Below are 8,843 nucleotides of genomic sequence, written 5' to 3' on the forward strand. Positions count from 1 at the left end.
ATCCTGGGATCGTGACCTGAGCCGAAGGCAGACACTTAACGACTGAGTCACCCAGGCGCCGCAAAAGTCCAAATCTTCTGTGAGACAATGAAACTAACCTCACACACACACACACACACACACACACACTCTCTCTCTCTCTCTCTCTCTCTCTCTCTCTCTCTGTGTCAGCAGAGATTTCTGTTAGCATTCAAATGCTCTGGTTCCTGTTGTGCCTGAAGCCTTCCGGCCTCAATGCTCTTCCCATAGTTGAGTTACATCAATCCATTTTGGGAGTCTATGTGTCAATGAATCCCCCTTTTTGGCTTAAGCTAACCTGAACTGAGTTTCTATTGTACAACTAAGAGTTCTGACTCATACCAACTTGGTGAAGCTGGCCAAGATTAATCACAACAGAGTATCACAGGTAAATGTAACTAAAGGCAAATTGTAAAATCTTCTTAACCATATGTATAAAATACAAATAGGAGTATCTAGCTGTCATCATAACTTAAATGAAATACATATTTTCACTTAAAAATAAAGTGTTAATTTCTTAAAATCTAACATTTATTATAACAGAAGCACATTTTCAAATTTGTTCAATTATCCATTTACTTGTTTTTTCCAGATTGATTCAAATACCGTCTGTAAGTAGTTCCTCCAAGAAAAGCATACAGCACTCACATATGTCCCTGGGCTTCCAAATGGTAAATACCAATGTAATAAAGCCTCTTTCGACCTTCCCCTAAATGCTGATTTTTAATGAGTTATTTCCAGTATACTACTGTACAGATGAACCAGGTTAAAGCTATCAGCTGGTTACAAAAGCATTTCTGAGAGAACAATTTGCTCAAATATTTACGAACACCTACCGGGTCCTGTTTTATGTCCTGGAGTGACAAGACAGAACCTGTCCCTGTTCTCATGGAGTGTATGTTCCAGAGATGAGTAAAACAAACAAACAAAAACAATGATCAAGGCTATTTCAGAGAGGTAAGTGCTATGAGGAAAATATAAGGGTCTTGCAACTGAAAATGGCTAAGGAGTGAACAACTATTTCAGTGTGACCTCTCAGGTGGTAGCACTGGAACTGAAATCTAAATGACATAAAAGAATTAGCCGTATGACAATCTCAGGGCAAAGCCTGAGGCAGAGAGCAAAGCAATTAAGGCACTGAGACAGGAACAAGCTTGTTCAGTGGGAATGGAGCTGGTATGGCCAGACATAGTGAACAAGGGGAAGAACGGTGATGTGAAACAGGATAAGGATTGTGAGGTGGCCACAAGGCAGATTAGTGGTGGTGGTCCCTCACAGCCTAAGGAAGGACTTTCAGATTTTACACGGAGAGTGATGAAAAACCCATTAGGTGGGGAACAGGGAAGAAAACGGACATTTACTAAGCACCTTTTATAGTGCCAAGCAAAACAGTATATATCAATATTTCCACTGTGTATTCTATAAAACAATATATGCATTTCTGTAAGTTATACCACGTGCATTTATCATATTTATCGAAGCTCATTAGTATGCTGTTACACACAATCTAAAAAAACAAGTCACTCTTCCTGTTACTACCAGTTCTCACTTGCAGGAAGTCACCTCTACGTTGATTTGTCAGACCAAATGAACCAACCAATGTTATCTACTAGCAGAACACACTTGAGTCATCGAAAAGAAAGGAAGGGCAAACGAGACTAGAAGAAATAAATAAGGCAACCAGCTATTCATGAAAGTATATGACCCAAAAAAGGGAACAAACCAAGTAGAGGAGCACCAAATTAGAAAACATACCCACATTCAAGAAGTGAGGGTCTAAGGATACAAAAGATTACATTATCTACTGAAACAACTTTCCTGCAGACAAGTAGACAAAGGGTAATGCAAAATCTTCTAAGATAAATTCTCTGTTCTTCTCATTTCATAATACCTTGCCTGTTTTAACAACATTTCAGAGAAAAGTGAAAATAATCTTTAAGTGCACCATCCTTGGTAACTTTTTTAATCTGTTGATGAGGGGCATCTGGATGGCTTTATGGGTAAAGCATACAACTCTTGATATGGACTCAGGTCATGATCTCAGGGTTATGGAATTGAGCCTGTGTGGGGCTCTGAGCTGCATGTGGAGGCTGCTAAAAGATCCTCCCTCTCCCACTGCCCCTCCCCCACCCAGTGTGCAAGACACACACTGGCTCAAAAAAAAATTTACTTACAAATACAAATTATTTATTAAATTATCACTGAAAGACTATGTCAAGCACTGTACCAGATGCTAATGATAAAAATATGTGAAACACAACTGTCCTCAAAGAAGGCCCTGCCTAGTGAGACAGGAGCCAACAATTCAATCAAGGAGAGGTCTGTGCTAGAAACAGATGATTAGTGGTCACAGGCCAGGATGTCAATTTAAGACTGTCACTGAAAGAAGCTTAATCTTCAATCAGATGATATAACTTCATTCAGCCAACATGCTGTAGTATGTCAGTTTTTAAACTGTATAAAACAATCTATCCAAATTTCTTTAATGAAATGTAAGAAACTGAGTATGATGGTTATTCTTTCGTTAATAATTACTGTTCTGTTTTTTTAAGATCTTATTTGAGAGAGAGCGCACGCACATGCACGCTTGCAGGAGCAGGGGGAGGGGCAGAGGGAGAGGGACAAGTGGCCTCCTCTCCAAGCAAGGAGCCAGATGTGGGGCTCGATCCCAGGACCCTGAGATCACGACCTAAACCAAAATCAGATGCTTAACCATGTGAGCCACTCAGGTGCCTCAATTACTGTTCTTTATGAGACACATTCAGAGTTCTTAACCCAGAGCTGTTTGCAGATTAACCTCAAAAAAAAAAAAAAAAATTCTTATATTCCCTTTTATTAGCAATCAAATTTCCTTATCCTTTGTATCTAACTTTGAATGCATACTTAACAAAACTGGAGGATGAGAACTTCAGAATCCTAACAGAGCCTCAGAATACTACCTAAAGAAATTAGCACCAATAAATGTGCCATGTTCTATCATTCAAAATGAAAATTTATTTCTAATTTTGATTACTGATTCTAAATCCATAAAGCTTAGAGAATTACAATTTGACACTACTTTAAACTAGTATTCTCTAAACTCGGTAAATAAAATCATTATCACTTGTAAAATAATAAAATCAAATTAGAAGTTTATAAAAGCATGTTTTTAAATGAAAGATTGCAGAAAATGACTGTGCACCAGCTATTAAAACTTACTTCAGTATTTTTGCACATGTACATATCTTGTTATGTCATATATTTGGAAGTCCAAGTCAAAGTTTGCATAACATGTAGTATGTGTATTTGAAATAAATGATCCATACAAGCAGCATCCACTGGAGAGCCAGAGCAGTGTCTGATCAAAGCAAAAAGACTTTTTTTTTTTTTTAAGTAGTAACATTTTTTTCTTGAAATACCAAGATATGACCAAACTCAATATAAAATATTACATAAAGTGACATATGTATTAGAGACAAAACACAGTACACATTCTCATTTTAAATTTTGTTTTTATTTAAGTAATCTCTTACACCCAACATGGAGCTCGAACTCACAACCCAGAGATCAAGAGTCACATGCTCCTCCAACTGAGCCAGCCAGGTGCCCCCACATTCTCATTTTACAGAATTAGAGCAACAAAAGCTCAGTCACCAAATGTAGTTGTAGCCCTCTGAATTGGGAATTCTAGCCATCCAGGCCTCTGCAGTTGCCACAGGAAGTCACGACAGGTTTACAGAAGGAGTGTCACTTTTCTGCCCCTCTCTACAGCTGTTGCTGCTGCAGCTAACAAAGCCACCAAGTAGTAGCAAGCATCACTGAGTACTTCCTATGTGCTGGGCCCTGTGATAACTGCTTTACATATATTCACATTTTAATCCTCACAACTGCTCTATAAGGAAAGTATTAATTACTCTTTATTTCCATTTTTCACAGTGGAAACCAAATGGAATGGTTACAAAATTTTCCAAAACCATACAACTAATAAGCAGGGGTGACAAGCCAGGTATGCCAGGCTCCAGAGATTCTCACCACAGTAACATACTACATACAGTAAGAGTTAATTACCTAAGATCAGGCACACACCCTACCTAGCCCTCTTATCACCAGAGAGGCAATACTCTCATGAAAGCAGGTCACACTGAAACAGAATTAAATGTACAAAAACAGGTGCCACCTTTCTCTTGAGATTTTCCAGCTTAAGTTGAAAATGATAAACACAACTAGAAGGCAAAACCTTTTACAGTAAACTAAACAGCCAATGAACAATTAACAAGTAACACCAACTGCAACCTAAAATGGAATCAGAATTGAATTTATCTGTCTCCTTTGTGTCAGCAATACATACATCTAAATTCACAAGTCATGGCAGGATCTGTGCAATATCAGAAGCTACAGTCCCACAAATCCCATTATACCAAAGACTATCACAATTATTAAAAATCAACTACCGAATTTTAAGAAACACAATTCTCACCAGATTTCCAAACCCCTGGCAAAACACCTTTGAAATCAGACATCTATATACTTCTATACAACCAATATCTCCTTCTAATATTTGCATTGAATTAATTCCTAATTACCGACCTTTGGATGGAACTTGGAAATCATATCACTATCACTAAGTACTTCAACTGGTCTGATGACCCAATCATAAAGCAGAACTAACAGCTTGTAATCAGTCAGTGGCTCTAATTTTGCCAACAAATCTGAGAAATAAAAATAGGTATTTGCAGAAATACACACAATTCCAGCTCTTTAAAAACTGTCTGAGAAGCATGGGAAAAAATAAGTTTTCTCTCTTCTTCTGATTGTCCAATTGAAAGAAACAGAAAGATTAAGAATTCCTAACTGGATCCCTTGATTTTTCACAATCAATACTTTTTAAAAATGGTAATACTAGCATTGCAAAATTCAGTTCAAAAGATTATACATGAAAATAAGTTTCTCCCACATCTGACCACATGATCGCCCCATCCCAACCCCACCCCCTAGTCTCCTGTGTATCTTTCTGGAGTCATCCTAAGCATATAAAACATACACACATAACTCATACACTCTCCCATGTTTGTGTCCTCGTTTCTACTCTTCTCCCATTTTCTAAGCTAAAATGGCAGTAGACTACAACATCTTCTGCCTCTGTTTTTTCACTTATTGTATCTTTGAGAAAATCCTATAAATACTAACAAAGTCATAAACATCAATTCTAAACAAATCTATAAGAGAAAAATTCACACAAAACATCTCTCACCAGATGTTAAAACTGGTGACCTCTGCTAGCAGGACAGAAGGAAATTCAAGGTCAAAGAAACAACCCCACCCCCCATGAGAACATGTTAGTTTTTAATACAGAATAGGAAGACTATTTTCCTGACACAGTAACAGACTGCACTCCACTCCCAACCTCAGTCTAAGATCTCACAAATGTATGTTTCTTATTAATGAAGACAGAGAAAGGTGATTTAAAGAAAACTCATCACTTTAGTGGGAGAAAATTGAAGTACACAGTATATCACATTTTTATATAAAAAGGTGCCAAAGAACACTACTACAGCTACAAATAGCATCTAAAAATTCACTCATGTATGATAAATTCTATCCCATAAAAGAAAAATTATACAGGGAAAAAAAAGACCTTAAGGAAATTCATTCATATCTATTTCCATTACCTTATTTCAGAAACCCAAAGTAGATGACCCAATTGCCTTATACTGTGAATTACTGACATCTGATAGCCGAAGAACAGAAATGGAACAAAATTAGTATACACTCTACCCAATTAGCCTGTTCAAATTAAGGGAAAAGCATAAAACATCTCTTGCTACCCCAAAAGCTGTATTCTATTAGCAGTCGAAGGTAACTAGCAAAATATACTATTACTATCACTTCTCTGGAAGTGTTTGCTTATGCTAATGCCAAATGCTTTCTATTACTCTATGTAAGGCTATAGATTTTTAGCCTTTAAATATTCTAAATAAATTTTCTATGTAGATCTCCCTCAAAAACAATTACATAAAATTAAATGAATCTCAATTTTAATACAAGAATTGACTATATACGTTTTGCTTGAATAAATGCTCTAACTTTACATAACACTTCACATGACCATTCTTAGTATGCATTTCTAGAAACTAAATGATTTACCCATTTAACTATGGCTTTGCAAAAAATGATACAAATTCATTTGTTTAATACTGAATCCATGTTAAAATGCTACCCATCATTCAAGTAGATGCACAGTAACAAAAAAAGCAAACATCCACTTAACAACTGATTACCTCATTACAATGTCCTATCACACAGTGTGCTGAAAAGGACACAATGAAAAAAAAATGAAAGAAAAGCACTGATACCACCTTTGATCTCAGACAAAATAAAGAAGATATCAAGAAGTACACAGATATCTAGTTCTTAAAAAGTAAAAATTCTTCACTGCTTTTGTTTTAAGGTAAATGAAAATTTTAAACATCTCACTGAAAAAAAAAGTTGGAGAGTCCAGAGTACAATTTCATATAAAGAAGAATTACTCTATTAAGATACTAGAATGACCATCTCTGACCTGTGCTTTCCATGCTCTTCTGTTCTACCTCCTGAAAGAAATTTACAATCGCTTAACAGGAAAACAGGTGGCAAACTCCCCAGTTTAAACATTCAATACTTACTCTTCCTCATTCACTGGTCAAATTACTCATTTCACATAAATCTTTTCCTTAATCTGGATACTCTATGTTTACTGAAATTTAATTGTTGATCTTTCAACATGACCTTTACAGTTTGATTGTATTAATTCTAAGTTAAGAATCTAAGCTCTCAGAAAGCAGGGTAACAACCAACTCATTTTGTTTGATGCAAATAAAATCATGCCGAAAAGCTCATACTTTAGAACTCCAAATATTAAAAATTTCAGAAGTATGTAATACCAAATTAGTCACCTGAGAATAAATTACCCAGGTTGTGTAGAACTGATATGGCACAGCCTTACCATAAATACCTACTGAAGAGAGATGGTTATGATGACTTTCTTCTGGTAGATTAAACCTGCTTACACCATATAATAGATACACTCTATCGTGAATGTTAATACCCTCACAGTAATGACTCACATGAGACTCCAATGTGGTCAGAATGCTGTCAAACAAAGCTAAAAACACCATCTTACTTAGGCACACTACAGAGAAAATAATGAGCAAAAAAAGCCAAAGAGATTAAAAAAAATAAAGTCCAAAACCTTAAGTTTCATTATAACAAATGTAACCAAATAAAGCCAACCTGGTGTGACAAGATTCCCAACCAGACTAGGTTCTTCACCAATGTCATGGCTACAATTCCAGGATTAAGAGGACAAAACTATCAATTTTCATTTCATTGTAAATGTTGATAAAGTTTTTTTTTCTTTCTTGTCAACACTGGCAGCATTAAAACTCAAATTAATAGTTAAGTGCTACCACAGTACACCTAAACTTGAAGGCCTAATTCAAAAAGAAACTTCTGCCACATCAGCAACAGTGTTAGAGGACCCATCACTGCTTATTATTTAACATGGACCCCTGTAGAAACAATCCATTGTAACACACAGATGGTAAGGTACAAAAATCAAAAATTCTGCTAACACTGTAAGAAAAAAAGTCTTTTCCTTCAAGAAATGGAACATGTAGTTGGGGCTATGGACGGGACACAAACCCATGAAACAATGAATAATTATGGAGTTTGTGATAGTCACTAAACAAAAGGGAATCTCAATGAAGAACTATCCTGAGTCAAGATGGCCAGAAAAAGGTTCAGCGAAGTAGGACTGAAACTAGACTATAAAAAGGACAAAGGGAAGGAACAGCATGAGTGAAAGCAGAGGAGTAATGGCAAAACTGCAGTCTCCGTTAGGCAGGCCAGAATCACAGTTGGGGAGGAGAGGGAAATAGAGCTGAATAGGTAGAAAAGAGCCTTAAAAGCCCCACTGAAGCTTATGAACTCTATCCAGTTGGCAAAGGGAAGCCATTACGGGTTCTCGAGCAAAGGAACTGACATGATGAAACCAGTACTTTAAATAAATTACACTGCCAAGAAGTTACAGAAGACAGAATGGAGAAGAAATGCTGCACAGAGCAACCCACTAGAAAATTAATGTAATGGGCGCTTGGGTGGCTCAGCTGGTTAAGCGAGGGCCTTCGGCTCAGGTCATGATCCCGCATCGGGCTCCCTGCTCAGCAGGGAGTCTGTTTCTCCCTCTGACCCTACCCGCTCTTGTGCGCTCTCTCTCTCAAATAAATATCTTTAAAAAAAAGAAAGAAAATTAATGTAATAACTCAGATCTAAAACCATTCATTCAGTCTTTCATTCATTCACAGTGAGGACCGTAAACTGCTAGTTAAGAACACTGGCCTAAAAATCAGACACGTTGGGCCTAAATCCCTCTGTGCATCCCTTACTCCCTGAGCCTAGGTTTCCTAGCTCTTAAAATCTGGGTATCAGCCACTCAAATTGTCAAAGTCCTTGTCAAAGAAGCTGTGTAGTCCTCACACATAAATTATATTAGTAGTTAACATTACTGCTGAATTAAAAATGGTAAAAAAAAAAATGGGAAGTGAACATAAGACAAGGCTTACAGATACTTCAGAGCAACAGAACTTTCAAATAGAACTGACTTGACAGCAGCTGAAAATATAGAACAAGAACACAGATGAAAGGTCAAGCCTGGAGAAAACAATAACCTACTTAAAGTCATCACTCCAATCTAAAAAGGAGATCCTAGGTGTACTGGTTGCTCCAGCCCTGAAAAACAAAATTCCTTTATTTAAAGAGTGGGAAAAGGTTTCAAATGGTGCAAGACTTAAGAAGTCCATGCCCAAATG

Source organism: Leptonychotes weddellii, chromosome 1 (genome assembly GCF_054177405.1).
Source record: "Leptonychotes weddellii isolate Sample4059 chromosome 1, ASM5417740v2, whole genome shotgun sequence".
NCBI lineage: Eukaryota > Metazoa > Chordata > Mammalia > Carnivora > Phocidae > Leptonychotes > Leptonychotes weddellii.